This window comes from Sebastes fasciatus, chromosome 1 (assembly GCF_043250625.1).
Source record: "Sebastes fasciatus isolate fSebFas1 chromosome 1, fSebFas1.pri, whole genome shotgun sequence".
NCBI classification, from domain to species: Eukaryota; Metazoa; Chordata; class Actinopteri; order Perciformes; family Sebastidae; genus Sebastes; species Sebastes fasciatus.
The window spans coordinates 31,699,948-31,715,021 of record NC_133795.1 but is presented as its reverse complement, the minus strand read 5'-3'; the positions used below and the strand labels follow the sequence as shown (position 1 = coordinate 31,715,021).

Genomic DNA, 15,074 nt, shown 5'->3' with positions numbered 1-15,074 from the left:
TGCTAGCATAAATAAAACACCATGGAAATGATCAAATTATAAATTAGCTCACATTAAATAAAACGTTTACAGTACGTTTTGCCAGCTAGGCCACCGGTGACACAAGAAAGCATAAAATCCCACGACCACTTCGGAACACCACTGTAACTGGCTGACAGCCACAACAGGTTCACTGATTTCAGATGTCACTGGTTTGGTTCATCTTTGGGCTGCGTGTTCGAGCCCTAAATGTTTGATGGCCTCAGATGGACTCAGATGGAGCAACTGATCAAAGGTCAAAGTTAACGCGATTATAACGTGTTAACGCAAATTGAAATTAACACCACTAATTTCTTTAACGCATTAACGCGATCAATCTTTCAGAGGTTGTAGCAGGCTCAGTTTTTTTTAGACCATGTCATACTAGCTTGTCGCGAAGGAGGTTAAATAACGCTCCAAATTTACGATCAATTTTGGCGAGGAAAAACTGGCATGGCCATTTTCAAAGACTTGACTTCTCATCTACAGATACAGTATATGAATGAAAATGGGTTCTATGAGTACCCACAAGTCTTCCTTTTACAGACAGACAGTTTTAGTCAAGTCAGCACACTGACACACTGACAGCTGTTGTTGCCTGTTGGGCTTGAATTTGACATGTTATGATCTGAGCATATTTTTTATGCTAAATGCAGTACCTATGAGGGTTTCTGGACAATATTTGTCATTGTTTTGTGTTGTTAATTGATTTTCATTAATTAATACATGCATACATTTGCATAAAACTGCATATTTTTCCACTCCCATGTTGATAAGAGTTCTAAATAATTGACAAATCTCCCTTTAGAGTACATTTTGAACAGATACAAAATGTGCAATTAATCACGATTCATTATGGACAATCAAGGTTAATCACGATTCAATATTTGAATCGATAGACAGCCCTAATAATAACTAAAATATGTCTAAAATTGACCTAACAAATCAGATAACATTTACATCATCTGCTTTGGGTTGTAACATCAGTCTTTCCAGAGGGACTGCCACTAAATCAGCAAGACGTTTTTCATAATTCTTGCTTGATGCTTTTGTAGCATTTGTATGTCTACAACTAATCTACATATGTTTTTATTTCTGCTACTTTCCAAACTTGCATTTAAATGATCCAGCCCGCCTGTCTGCCTGTTCTCAATTTGAACTTCTACTTTGCATACTTGCCTCCTGTACGCCTGCCTGTCTTTTTTCCTGCCAGTGGTTCATTATACAATGCTTCCTACAGGAGGACATTTGGAGTACGTTAGGATCCTATACTGGGTGGGGGTTTACATGTGCATGTCAGGAATTGGTATCTGTAAACAATCTATCTGATGGTCCCAACGAGCATGCAGGACTAACCTCTACAACAATAGCCAGCAAAACATCTGGCACTGATGATGCACCGGTGTCACTGTTTTGGTAGAACAATCATTGGTTCAGGCACAGGAAAAAAAAAGGACTGATACTGGTGTTCCAGGTTTCACTGAAAAATAGGCCAACAGGCACAAGGCCCAGAAAGATAGACTAGAAATAGAAAGAGTTTTGTTAATACTGTTAAGAATGTTATTCTAGCTTTGAATCCAGCTGTCTACAGGGAGATAAGAGGGAACTGAAATGGTGTAATATTGGCTGCAGTGTGCGCGCAGTAGAGCACGTCTATCTAACTGTTAATAGAACAAAAGACGGGGCTTACAAAAGATTCACCGGTAGTCGCTTTAGTCTACCAGAACACATTTATCCCATTTCTATCCTGAATTAGCACCAGCTGCATTGTGTTATTTTTTCAGATGTTTCACCACAGAACTGAATAAACATATTACAACGTGACACTCAGGTTTGTATGTGTTAATTAAGCATCATCAACATCACAAGTTAGGCATTCTGAAGACTGAAAGACAGCAAAACGTGTCTTTTGGGGGGGATGATGTATACAGATAAAGGCTATAAATTATATCAAGCATTTTAGCCATTCTTACATTTATATTCATGTATTCACTAAGCAAGATCACACACCTCATGCTCTCCAATACACATGTGCATGCCGTGTGCACATTCCTATGCATGCCCACACACACACACACACACACACATTCAAATGCACACACATTAACTTCCTGCTGCAAGGTCACTGGAAGACAGAAAGAAAAAAAGACTGCTGTGGCCCTCTCCTTGCTCCAGATGAGCCTGTAGAAATCACGAGGGAGTTATTGGTCTAATTAAATTCAACACATGCAGGCTAAGTGTGCTAGAAGAGGAGTAAAGACAGAAAGGAGGAGGAGGGGAGAGAAAAAATTAACAAGAGTGAATGAGTAACAATAGTCCTTTGATTCTAGCCTTGGTGCGCATAACATGGAGATAGGAAACTGCAAAATAGCCTTAAGGAAGGCCAAAGCCTGAAAATTAATGTGTAGACTGATACAAAAATAATCCCTCTCAATCATCACTTATGACCCACCAGAGGTGGGTGGTGCTGTTTGTATCTGCAGAGACCCTGCCCTCTAACTGCATTTTCTAATTTATTTTCATTTTGCTGTGTTCGGGATGTTTCTGGGAGTCAATCTTTATGAAAACTTGGCCACCAAGTGCCAGATCGTAAGCACGCATCCAAGAGGAAGTTACAAAAAAGGCGGACACAGCTCTGAAAGAACGCAAATATATAGCGAGGCAAAATAAAAAAGCGAACAAAGACGTTCCAAAACGAGAATAAATCTGGGGTTGGCTTTCACGCGAATAAAGCAAATAAAGGTATCAACCAAACAAGTTGTGCAGAACGGGTTGAGTTGCGCCTGTTTTTATATAACAACAACGCAGAGGCACCGTAGTCTGAATCAAGATGGCATATTGTATTACTCCTTTCAACCTAACAAAGGCAGCGTATCCACTCCACTCCTTCCGTTCATACCTTTCACAATAAAAGCCCAGGACATATAATATTCGCAGGTGAGTATTTCACATTTCCGTGTTGTTTATTCGTCACACCCCGTGTGTAAAGGCCTTAACCCTCGTTGAGCCTGGGAGGAGAGGCCAAATTTGACTGTTATATTTACAAACCGCAACTGACCAATCCTGCTCATTATGCCTTTAAGCTAAATGGGATAGTTTGGGTGTTTTGAAGTAGGGTTGTATGAGGTACTTATCCATAGTAGGTGTATTGCCTACAGTAGATGGCGGTCGGCAGCAAACCCCAGCATCGAGAAACAGACAGGAGCACCAGCACAGGAGCAAAGCGATACAGTGATGTGGAAGAGGACGGCAGAAAAACTTATTTTAGCCACCTAAAAGAAAGGCTCACCTAAAAAAATCAATATCAGTTTAAGTGAAAGCTATATTTAGAATATTTTCACTGCTTTGTCTTGCCGTCAGACAGCCCTTTCCAACAGAGAACTGAACTGAAAGTGAAACTTGTGCTTTCTCTCTTCAAAGCCAGCAGACTCCGTTAGCGTACACTTAAACAGATATTTAATTTTTTTTTTAGGTGAGCCTTTCTTTTAGGTGGCTAAATTATGTTTTGCCGCTGGCCCTCTCCACAGCAGTACATTGCTTTGCTCCAGTGTCGGTACTCCTGTCTGTTTCTCCAAACTAGGGGCGTGCCAACCGTCATCTACTGTGGGTAATGCACTGACTATGGATAAATACCTCATAAAACCCCACTTCAAAACACCCAAACTATCCCTTTAATGGTATAATTTTGTTTTAATAGTGTTTTTCATTGCACACATGGTCACATTGTCATTATCAGACAATGTTGTAGCACAGATAGTTGAACTGAGAATGTACCTTTTTATCTGAAATTTTTAAAACATTAGGGGACATTTAAGACAATTTTGTTTGCCAATTACATCCCAAGTGCAAAAATCTCTACTACTTATCTGGATCTACTGCATTCTAACAAATCCCTAACAAGTACAAACCCCGGAAATGTGTGTTTCCGAACTACCATCTTACAGCGTGACATTTTATTGTACGTCTTGAGATGGGCACAGGATACCACATCTGTGTTATTATGGCAGTACAAGTGTGGCTATAAAATGTTATAAGTCATACATCATCAGAGAGTAAGCTGGTGATGACATGATACAAGCCGATATCATTACTTTACTATTGCTCCCTGCTCCTTTATTTGATCATATGGAAAGAGGAGAAAGCGGGGAGAGTGAAACAACAGCTAATAATAGCAGGGCAAACGCAAACAATCACACTGCAACATGTTACATGCAAAAAACACAAATACTGTAGATGTACAAGTGTAGCATTGCCAAATAAAAACTAATTGTAGGACTTTAAAAATTCCTGACTTTGGTGCCCCCAGTGGTAGTATAAAAAAGACACTGTGACAGACAGCAATTCATGTTAAATCCTCAACCCCAACAAACCATTAAAAATAATTGTATTTCACGTACATTTAAATGTTGACAGATGAAAAATGTACATCAAAGTGATAGAGTGTGCACCTCCACCAAGTAAAGCCAGGAAAACTGCTCTTTGAAGATGAATTTGAAATGAGAAAACGAATATCAAAATTGCACTATGCCATTTGAACTGCATAAACACGGCATTAGCTGTGATGCTCCGAAGAAGTCTGTGTAAGTGAGTTCATTTGAAGCTACAAAATGATCAAACATGCCTACATGCCCACAAAACATAACCCTCCAACTTTGTAACTAATAGCTCTAATAGCTTTGCGCCTGCTCAACAAAAGTGCTCAGAAAGGTTAATCACCCATGGCTCGACTTCCCGTCTTACTGACGTGAACAAGACAGAAGCAGAAGTCTGGAATCAGCTTGTACAAAAGTGAATGCATTTATACTCACCAAAGAATGTGTATTGCTAAGAAGTGAAGGTCAATTATACTTTCCATTGCAACGCCATCACCCAGCAACAGACCTACGTGTGTGCCATTTTGAAATGTAATCGAGTCGCCTACCATAATGGCGCCAGTTAAACGTCCGCCTACAAAGTGCTGTACAAAAGTGAAACAAAATCATTTCTATTCTATTGCCATATTTTTAATGTCTCTATCGAAATGGCCTGTGTAAAAATATTAGAAATATGCATACTATTATAACTATTTACTTACTTATTCATTCATTAAGCTTTTTTGCCCGGTCGCTTCCCAGAGGAACATAAAGTGAGCGATGGACACAGATTTTGAGAGCCAAACTTTTTTATGTCAAGGACCTCCAAAATCGATGTCCAACAGACCACAGACCACGGATGTATAAGAGGTTGTGCTCTGTGCTTTTGCCCTGTGTTTTAGTAAATAGCCTACAACTATATTAAATTCTGTTTCTGTCATGCTACTAGCACTACTAGCTACTGGCCGATAGCCGGTTGTTTGGGACCAGAGACGTTAATACATCCACCACGGTACAGGCTTACAGCATACAGACCATGGAGGTATTATAAGATAATAAAAGTGATGAGTTACAGACAATATATCCATTATTACAGCCGCATACAGCTAGCAGGAAGCTGGCAGAACGGGATATGTCATATAAGCGTGCAGGGCGGTGCAGTCCCGTGGGTCTGAGGCACATTCATTATACCAAGGAAAATAACTCTGGATCAGCTATTAGTTCATTTTATAACTTTTAAGACATAATGATTTAAATGAGGACTATTTTAAGTGTTCGTACTGGGTGTTTTTAGTCCAAAATAGCGGCAGCGCTACCGCAGTGCCATCTAGCAGCCATTGTTAAAAAAGCACCAGTTTTGCCTCTTTGCTTCTGTACTCTTTGTACTCACACACTGTATAGAAGCAACTCACACATATGGAACCTAACAGTGTGTGAAACAAGGTTTCTAAAAAACCTCCTGAACCAATCGCCAGGCAGTACACCAAGAATATAATGACTGACGAGTCAGGAATAGAGATAGATAAAAAGCTATTAATCACTGTCTCTTACTGAGTCATATACACACACACACACACACACACACATACACGTGCATGTTCACAAACACAATCAATGCTGTCAGATTCGCACATAATGGGTGAGTGGAACTCAAAGTCTTTTTATCTGGATAAGATTAATTAGAAAAACACAGATGCTTGTCTCTAGATCCAGCAATGTGACATTACACTCAAAGGAAGTGGGTGTCAGTGTCAAGTGACTGCCTGCAGTAGCTTAAACTCTGCCTTTCAACCCATCTTGTGTTTATTCAAGGTTCATGAGGTAGTCCCAAATCCAAAATAGTTTTTTTCATTTTAGACAAAACTTTAGAAAGCAAGCAAGAAAATAAATAAATAAAATCTACAAAAGCAGAAATAAAACATCTAAAGGACTATATTAGTAGTGTAGTCAAGTTGCCCCAGATCCAATATGTTCCTCAAAGAGCTTTATAATCGGTACAGCGTAAGACCAACACTCTATCCTTAGACCATTGGTACTTTAATAGAGAATTGAGGTGCATTGCATTTGGATGAGGAATAAGAATTGAATTTAAATTCTCAAACAGCATGACAGCCTTCTCCCTGTCAGTTTCTACCTACACTTCCCCTTCTCACCTCTCCTTTTCTTTCCTCTCCTCTGTTTTCTAATAATTATTCCACTGGTAGACAAGCTTACAAAATAAGCTATTTATAATGTTTTCTGTCATTTGTTATTACCAACAAGACCAGAAGACCTTAATAAATACTTACTGTACCTGTCCTTGGCTCAAGTCTCTTTTCTTTTTTTTTTGTGGAAAAATGACTGTCAAGTCTGCTAGTGTTTGTCGCTATGCTACACGAGGTGATGATGACACAGCAAAAATGTAATGCACTGCGACGCTAACAGATTCTCCCCAGACTACATGAGATATGACAGAGCAGAGCAAGGTATGGATTTTCTCTGTAGGCTGTTTGTTTTTTTCTTATACACATCTGCTGTTCCGTTTAATGAATGTTAAATCACATTTACAAATCACAAATTTCAGGAGCATAAAAAAATACTATATACGTACATTTTTGTGTGTATAGTATGCATTCACATGGAAAAAGGGGATCTTGTTATTTCCAAACTGCAAGTGAAGGACTGGTTAAAGTTCACATGGTGACTTTACATCATTTTATGCCTGTATTATCTACAGAAAATAGTAATATGTCACTGCGTGCTTGCCGTGCTACTGTTATCCTATATAACGTCATCACATGTGTAAAATTGTTAAAGGGCATGAAGTTTCAGAGGACAATGAAACAGCAGGTGCATACTTTTTTTTCCAAATTTCCCTTCCCTTCTCACATTTGCCTGTGCTTTACTTCATTAATGTCTTATCACCTGCATGTTTTGTGAGTCCAATGGGTCATAAAGAGACAGAGTGAGAGAAAGAGTGAGGGAGAAAGGTACAGAAAGAGGACTGACACTCTGCTTGTGAGCTGTCTGGCTGCCTTGGTGCAGTGGAGCTGGTGGTTGAGGTCACACAGTCATCCCAGCCCCAACACAGGCACAATCAATTTCCTATGACAGCCTGTCTAACGGTGTGGCCGACTGACTAAATGACTGAATAAATGCATGAATGGCTGAACGACGTGGTGGCTAAGCAAAAGACTGACTGGTTGTGTGACTGACTGCCTAGCTGTACTGACGCTTCTCTGAATGGTTTTCTTTTTTTTTGGGGGGGGTGCACACACTGATTAACTTACTGTCTACTGAAGTGACTGACAAGTCAGCCAACCAGACAACAAGCCAGTGACCCTGTCTGTCAGTTGGTGTGATGATCAGTCAGTTGATCAGACGAGCAAGAAAACATTCAACTAACAAGCCGGTGAAAAATTACCAATTCATTGGCCGCCGACTGTAATCAGCCACGGAGCCAGCCATCCAGAAAAACAGACAGCCAACAGATCAAGGAGGAGAGGTGATAATGTTCCCTATTAATTCAGTCACCATGCCAAATAGTCAGTTAGCTAATGCGGTGAAGACAGCTAGCCGGCAAACACACATGATCAGTTACGGCAGCGAAGCCTGCTGCTGTGACAGAACCAGTCAGTAAGTGTGACAGAGAAGAGAGACTGCATGCAGCCAACAGATGGCCCGACTGAGAGAGGAGGTGTGTGATAAAACATCTTCATCTTGAGAAATCACAAGACAAGATGATTTGATTTCTCGAAAAAATCAGAGTTTGACATAGAGAATGGACCTACACAACATGCATGATATATATGTGCATGTAGATGTACATATAGCCTATACATATATTTGTGTAATATATACATATATATCTGCATGATGAAAATATAGATACAGTACATGCACACCGATCAAACAGATCCAAGCTGCAGGAGAAATATTTCTACCTCAGATCATGCTCATCTCTCTAACAGATCACCTGCTTCTCAACTACCTTGCCTACTGCTACAGGGCTACAACGTTATCCATGTTCTTGCACACCCACCCACAAACCACAGACACACACGGAACAACGTGTACAGATGAATATTCACACATCACAGCCTCCCGGCATGCAGATGATTAACGCCGACAGAATGAAAAAGCGACTAACGAAACCAGCAAACAGATAAGCTGTTTCATTTACTCACGTTTTTAACACGAGGACAATGTATACTTACATGGCAGCAAGGTTATCACCGGCACCATCACCGTGACGTGAAAATCCTCCCACCTCAAAATGATATTGCAACGGCACATGCAGCAGCGGACTAAAACCACAGCGGTGGTGTGCGGTATGTGTGTGTGTGTATGTGTGTGTGAGTGAGTGAGTGTAGGTGTGCGTGTGTGTGTGGAGACTCGCTAAGCTGCACACTCACTGCCACTGCCTCAGCTGGGGCTGTCTCAATGCACAGCCTGTACCATGTCGGGAGGCGGCAGGGGTGGGCGTGTGTGTGTGTGTGTCTGTGCGTCTGTGTCTGTGTGCGTGTGTGTGTGTGTGTGTGTGTGTGTGTGTGTGTGTGTGTGTGTGTGTGTGAACAGTGCTGCATAGCAGAGAGGCTGCTCTTCACTTGACGAAGCTTTTCCCTGACTGGATAGAGGGATAGATAGATGGAAAGATAAATTGATGGATGGGTTGATGAGGATAGAGAGAGATGAAAGGATGGAAGAATGGAGAAAAAACAAAAGAAAAGAGGGAACAGATACAACAGATATTCTCGACATTTCTCTTTCTCCGTGGTTCTCTCTCTTACTCCCTCTCTGTGACATTTTGCCCTCAGAGCAGAGCAGGAGGTCCTCTGTAGACATGCACACAACCTCGTCTCAGAAATGACAGAAGAGGGAAGAGAGACGGAGAAAAAAGGGGGCGAGGGTCGGAGGAGGGAAATAGAATAGATAGATGATGTAGAAGAGGACGCACTGGAGCAAGAAAGGTGAAAGGAGCAAGAGGAGGAGGACTATAAAAGAGAGGTCAAGGGGAGGCAGTAAAGGCAGAAACAAGAGTGAAAGATGCCGAGGTAAAGAAGGAGCCAGTGATTGTGTGAAAAACAGAAATAGAGAAGAGGGAATAGCAGGAGGGCAGGGTAACTTTCAAGGACACGGATCGTTGTCAGGCTCATTCTTGTCTTCTGCAGATCGGGATACCCGTACAACACATGCAAACGTGCATACAGCTCACCCCAGTGGACATGATGGCTGCAGGACATAATGCTTTTGTTTGCCTGTGTGACTGGCTCATCCACACACACACGAATAAACACACCTGTTCTGCCCCAACCAGTCATCTGGCTATCCAGCAAGCCAGCAGCCTCGACAGGAGAGGATAACAGCTTTGTGTCATGTTGCCGTCACGTCACTATCCCACATCTCATCCTGTCAAAGCTTGCAGGGAGAGAAGGGGAGGAGGAGGAGGGGAGCCTTACTGTGTCAAACTGCTACCCCCCCCCCCCCCCCCCCCCCCCCCTCTCTCTCTCTCTTATTTGTCTTCTGTTTTTTTTTCCTCTCTGTTTTGTCAGTGTCTATTTCTTTTCCTCACTGTGTAACACCCTCTCTCCCCCCCTGTTGTTTCACAGGTGTATTATGTAGATATCAGTTGGACAGCATCACTAGCAGCATTCCCCCCCACTTCGGGTTATCCCCACTAGGATGAATACAGGTTAAAGAGAGCTGAGCTGTGCACATCCAGGCTGGGCTGCATCCAGCCCATCCAGCATGTGCTGACATACGTACAGTATTGTAGAGGTCTCATTTTTTTACATGCTGTACAGTAGAACTACTGCTGCACAATTGTTCCGCTGGAGTACATCCTCGGTTATCTGACAAGCTGAGTCACAAAAGCACAAACGTTCAGCACAAAGTTTGCAACAAAGAGAGGCTACTGTGTGGCTGGTGGATGAAAGGCCGGATACTGTCACGGTTAATGTCAAGCTATCAGGCTTGCTTGCTTAACAAGCCTCAACTACTGTAGACATCCCATTGTGGCTAGGATTAATCTGAGACACCATGTCTTGCACTGGACTTTTACTGCAAAGGATCACTTTAAAGAAACTCAAACTTCAACCAGCGTATTAGAGCTGTTAATGTTGCTTTTTGGATATGTGCAGTTAAAAACTGTATATGTATTATTAAGGGCTGTCAAAGTTAACGCATTACCGCAATCGATCTTTCGGAGGTTGTAGTGGTTGTACTCAGTTTTAAAGCTAGAGGGAAGATGCGGACATCATATGAAACTACAAATCCTAAGGAATCCATTGGTACCTAAATTTTGGTGGGGAAAAACTGGCATGGCCACTTTCAAAGGGGTCCCTTGACCTCTGACCTCAAGATATGTGAATGAAAAGGGGTTCTATGGGTACCCACAAGTCTCCCCTTTACAGATATGCCCACTTTATGATAATCACATGCAGTTTGGGGCAAGTCATAGTCAAGTCAGCACACTGACACACTGACAGCTGTTGTTGCCTGTTGGGCTTGAATTTGCCATGTTATGATTTGAGCATATTTTTGTTATGCTAAATGCAGTACCTGTGAGGGTTTCTGGACAATATTTGTCATTGTTTTGTGTCGTTAATCGATTTCCAATAATAAATATATACATACATTTGCATAAAGCAAGCATATTTGTCCACTCCCATGTTGATAAGAGTATTAAATACTTGACAAATCTCCCTTTAAGGTAAATTTTGAACAGATAAAAAATCGCAATTAATCAGGGATATTTATGCGATTAATCAGGATTAAATATTTTAATCGATTGACAGCCCTAGAGTTATATAATGTGTAGGTGAATTGGTCTAATTAAGGACACTGTGCACACTTTTTATGTAATCTGATGACATAAAAATTCAAATTACGATAATTTAAGGGAAGGTGGACAAAAAGGAGATTACCCATCAAAGCAACACCATGACTTCAGCATCACCAGGAGAGAGTTGCCACAGTAGCTGCGGCAATGCAGAAGAAGACATGGGGACTAAAATATAATAGTATAGAATAGAAGTACAGGTGTTTGACTAGCCTTTTGTGTTATTGAGGTGACTGGATAACTTTGTCTTAACTTTGAGTACATTAGTTCATATACAATGATGTTGTTTAGTGACGAAGCATATAGTCGGGTGTGGACAATATAAGTTTTAAAGAACAACTGTTAGGACCATTTATCATTGACGGGGCAGGTGGAGAGAGAGAGTTTATAAAGGGGGGAGAGAGAGCGAGAGAAAGAGCAGTGATGGGGATCAGAAACAGGCCCTGAATATCAATGCAGCACGTCTGAGAGAATTCAGGGCTGCAGTGCACCAAAACCTGTGAGAAAGAGCAAGAGAGGACAATAACATCACAGGCAGCCAGAGCTGGGGGTACCTGTCCTGCACGGCCGAGACCACCCGTACAAAATCACCATCTTGCTCCACCCATTTGCCATGAATCACAACGCATCATGACATTGCCCTCATTCGGATTTCCTATTTGATGTCACATGTACAATGTCTTTGTCATTGTCATTTTACGTTTAAATAGCAAAAGAGATGGTTTATGAACTCAGATGTTCAGAAAGATACGGATTTACAGCCTTCCTGCTAAAAAGTACAACGTCACACCTCATTTCTAGAGGAAATAAACTATAGTACTTGTCTCAGTTATATGAAAGTCAACTTCTCCCCACCCAAAATCCTGCAGGTAGGCCAATTTTAAATAGATGCTGCAGGCACGCCCTCGCATTAAAGAAAACACACACACACACACACACACACACGTATTTAGCTTAAGAGAAATTCATGCCATCCATCTTAATTAAATGACAGTCATTCAAGAAGTCTATTAGACACATTAGAATAAGGCTCCTCATCCTTTTTGTCCTTCTCTCTATAAATTACTTCTTCCCTCCTTCCCATAAAAGCTCAATTTCCTTCCAGAAGGCATCTGTTAACCCATAAATTGCCATGTTTACCTCGGGTCAATCAGACATCTCATATCCTGGTCACCAGCCACCAGCCAATAACCATTAGCCTTATTAATTGCGGAAGCCTTAGACCATCTCCTGAGTGCCCTAGTAAAATAAAACCATGCACTGTGTGCGTGTGTGTGTGTGTGTGTGTGTGTGTGTGTGTGTGTGTGTGTGTGTGTGTGTGTGTGTGTGTGTGTGTGTGTGGGCACACGCTCACACACACGCATGCGGTTAATGAAATGACTCCCAAAGGTCTCTAACCTTTCTCTATGAGAGGTCACCATCACACACACTCCCTCTTATCTAATATATTACTCACACATTGCATGTCTGTACTTCCTTAAAGTAATAATCTCTGACAGTTATGAGGAGTGAAAGCCCACTGCCAATTCTACAACTTTGTGCTAAGATGAAAGCAGCACTTTGGAACATCAGATCATTATCTTTCATATTAATTTTGACTTTTTCTCAAATCAAGACCAATAACTAGTGACTCATACATGAATATTAGAGAGAGTCCTGCAGAACAAATACATGTATTGGCAATTTGCAAAACCAGCCCCTAAGACATTAGAATGTTTCAGAGAATAGAGTATGTTTACATGCGCACTAGTATCCTGGTTATAATCTGTATTTTAGATAATCAAAGTTATGTGTTGCACATGTAAATGCCTTATTCTGATTTCAGAAACCTAAAAACATGGTTATGCTACCTGGAGTACTCAAGTAGAACAAGTAGAAACCAGGATACTGTGGCATTCATCTTATCCTGGTTTGTGAATATTTTTCATTGGTACAGAACATAGGCCCTGTTCAGACCTGGTATTAACATGCGTCCTCAGTGATCGGATCACAAGTGGACAGCTTTAAGGACAGGTGTGAACCCACTCAAGATGCATTGAGGACGCATTGAGATCGGATCTTTCAGACCACAGTCAGAGGTGGTCTGGGCCACAAATGGCCACATTCTTTTAGCAGTGTGTACACGAATGTGTCCTGGGCCACATTGACGACCGCCTACTCAACTGATGTCCCGCTGGGATCTGCGGGGTCTCTGCGCTCCTATGGTGAATAAACAGGCAGACACGGGCGCAGGTCAGCATGGAAACGGCCTCTGTGCTCTACTGTATCCTGTATTTTATTAAAATATATCAGATCAGAGCTCTCCATAAGCACCAGCTGCCGGTGCTTGATTAACCAGTTTGCGATTCTCTATGTGTGTACATTTTACAATCACTAACCCAAGCGACAGAAGCAGCTTGCCCCTGAATTACATATACCTCTCTCTACACTGCTATGTCCCTTTTTCTCTTCTCTCAGTCCTTGTTCCAAGAGTGATGGAGAGCTTCATCTAACTCCCCAAGGACAGCTAAGCCATAAGACTAATGGAAACACACACGCCTGATAGTCGCACAAGAACTCAAACACCTACATCAACGTACAGACACAGAGCCAGCAGACAGACGAGACATCGTCCGACAGTTGAGATGAACTTAAATTCTCTTTAGTTAAGCTTCCTGCGTAACAAACCCAGAAGCAAGGGTAGGCAGAGGAGAAGGGGACAGTACACAATGACAGAGACACCTTTTTCTACTAAATCTACCCCCGGTGTCAAATATAGAGTTTTGTCAGAAGGATGAAGTTAGAATGTGTCTGCTCATGTGGAAGAGCGTGAGAGAGAGTCTATAATTCGGACACTCGCTAAAGTTATGCCGCGTTGACAGACCGTATGTGTGTGACAATGGCGAGCACAAAGCCACCGGCAACACTTCAGCTGTGAAAGTAGCACAAACACACACGCGGTTTGTCGGACACTTGCTATCGTTACACCGAGCAGACACACAGCTGACAACCTGCTAAACTAAACTAAATGGTGTGGTGGAGAGATACTGGGAAAGTGGCTGCATGTCCTCGCCAACAACGCTCCCGGACGGGTGAGCTGGGGACTCAGTTGTCTGTTGTGCTCATACACTGCAGCTGGCGCACTGCTGCTTTCGACGCACTAATCTTGTCAGTTAACGGTTAATAATCAGTTAACGAGGGTCGGTTATCTGTTAAAAAAAAATAAGAATTTGTTTTTAAAAAAAAAAAAATTAGCATCCTTATTTACAGATGCTAATTTTGATTTTTTTTTTTAAATCGATAACCGACCCTCGTTAACTGATTATTAACCGTTAACCGACAAGATTAGTGCATTATATGCAGCTCTGCTGTGGCTGTAGTGCAGCCTAACTCTATCATTTATCACCAGCTGCATTTATCCACCATTTCACCCGACCGGGAGAGTTAGCAGCCACGATGCTGCGTGTCTTGTTGTGGATACATGCAGCCACTTTCCCAGTAAAAGTCTCCACCGCATCATTTAGTTTAGCTGCAAGGTTGTCAGCTGTGTGTCTGCCTGGCTACTCTCTCAGCCTGGCGTACCGATAGCGAGTGTCCTATAAACCATGTGTGTTTGTGCTACGTTCGCAGCTGTAGCGTTTACTGGGGGCTTCGTGCTGACCGTTGTCACACACATACGGTCTGTCAGCCCGCGTGTGTGGCGGCGGTGAGTGTAGGGTTGTCGGCGGTGCTGCAGCTGTGAACGTAGCAGTGCGGTGTACGTATAGTTTATTTGTCGATGAATAGCCGCTCCTCTGAATTTTGCTCAGCAGTTTATTTAATTTTGAATGTTTCTTCACCGATTAGCATTAATCGGTCAACATTCTTAATGTCGGTTAACGATTAAACGATTACTTATTAACATC

At 41.9% G+C, this 15,074-nt stretch overlaps 1 protein-coding gene across 14 annotated transcripts in view; it reads right to left on the bottom strand.

Annotated features, from left to right (window-relative positions):
* atp2b2 (ATPase plasma membrane Ca2+ transporting 2) overlaps positions 1 to 15,074 on the bottom strand; it is a 154,859-nt gene that overhangs the window by 98,404 nt on the left and 41,381 nt on the right. For 2 of the 14 annotated variants that reach the window (XM_074643392.1, XM_074643400.1), the window contains exon 1: positions 8,567 to 8,840. The exons of 2 other annotated variants lie outside the window; for them this stretch is intronic. The gene's annotated coding sequence lies outside the window, so the exon portion shown is untranslated. Of the gene's footprint in view, positions 1 to 8,566; positions 8,842 to 15,074 lie in introns of those variants that run through there. 10 more of the 14 variants (XM_074643365.1, XM_074643375.1, XM_074643323.1 and 7 more) reach the window with 8 other exon arrangements.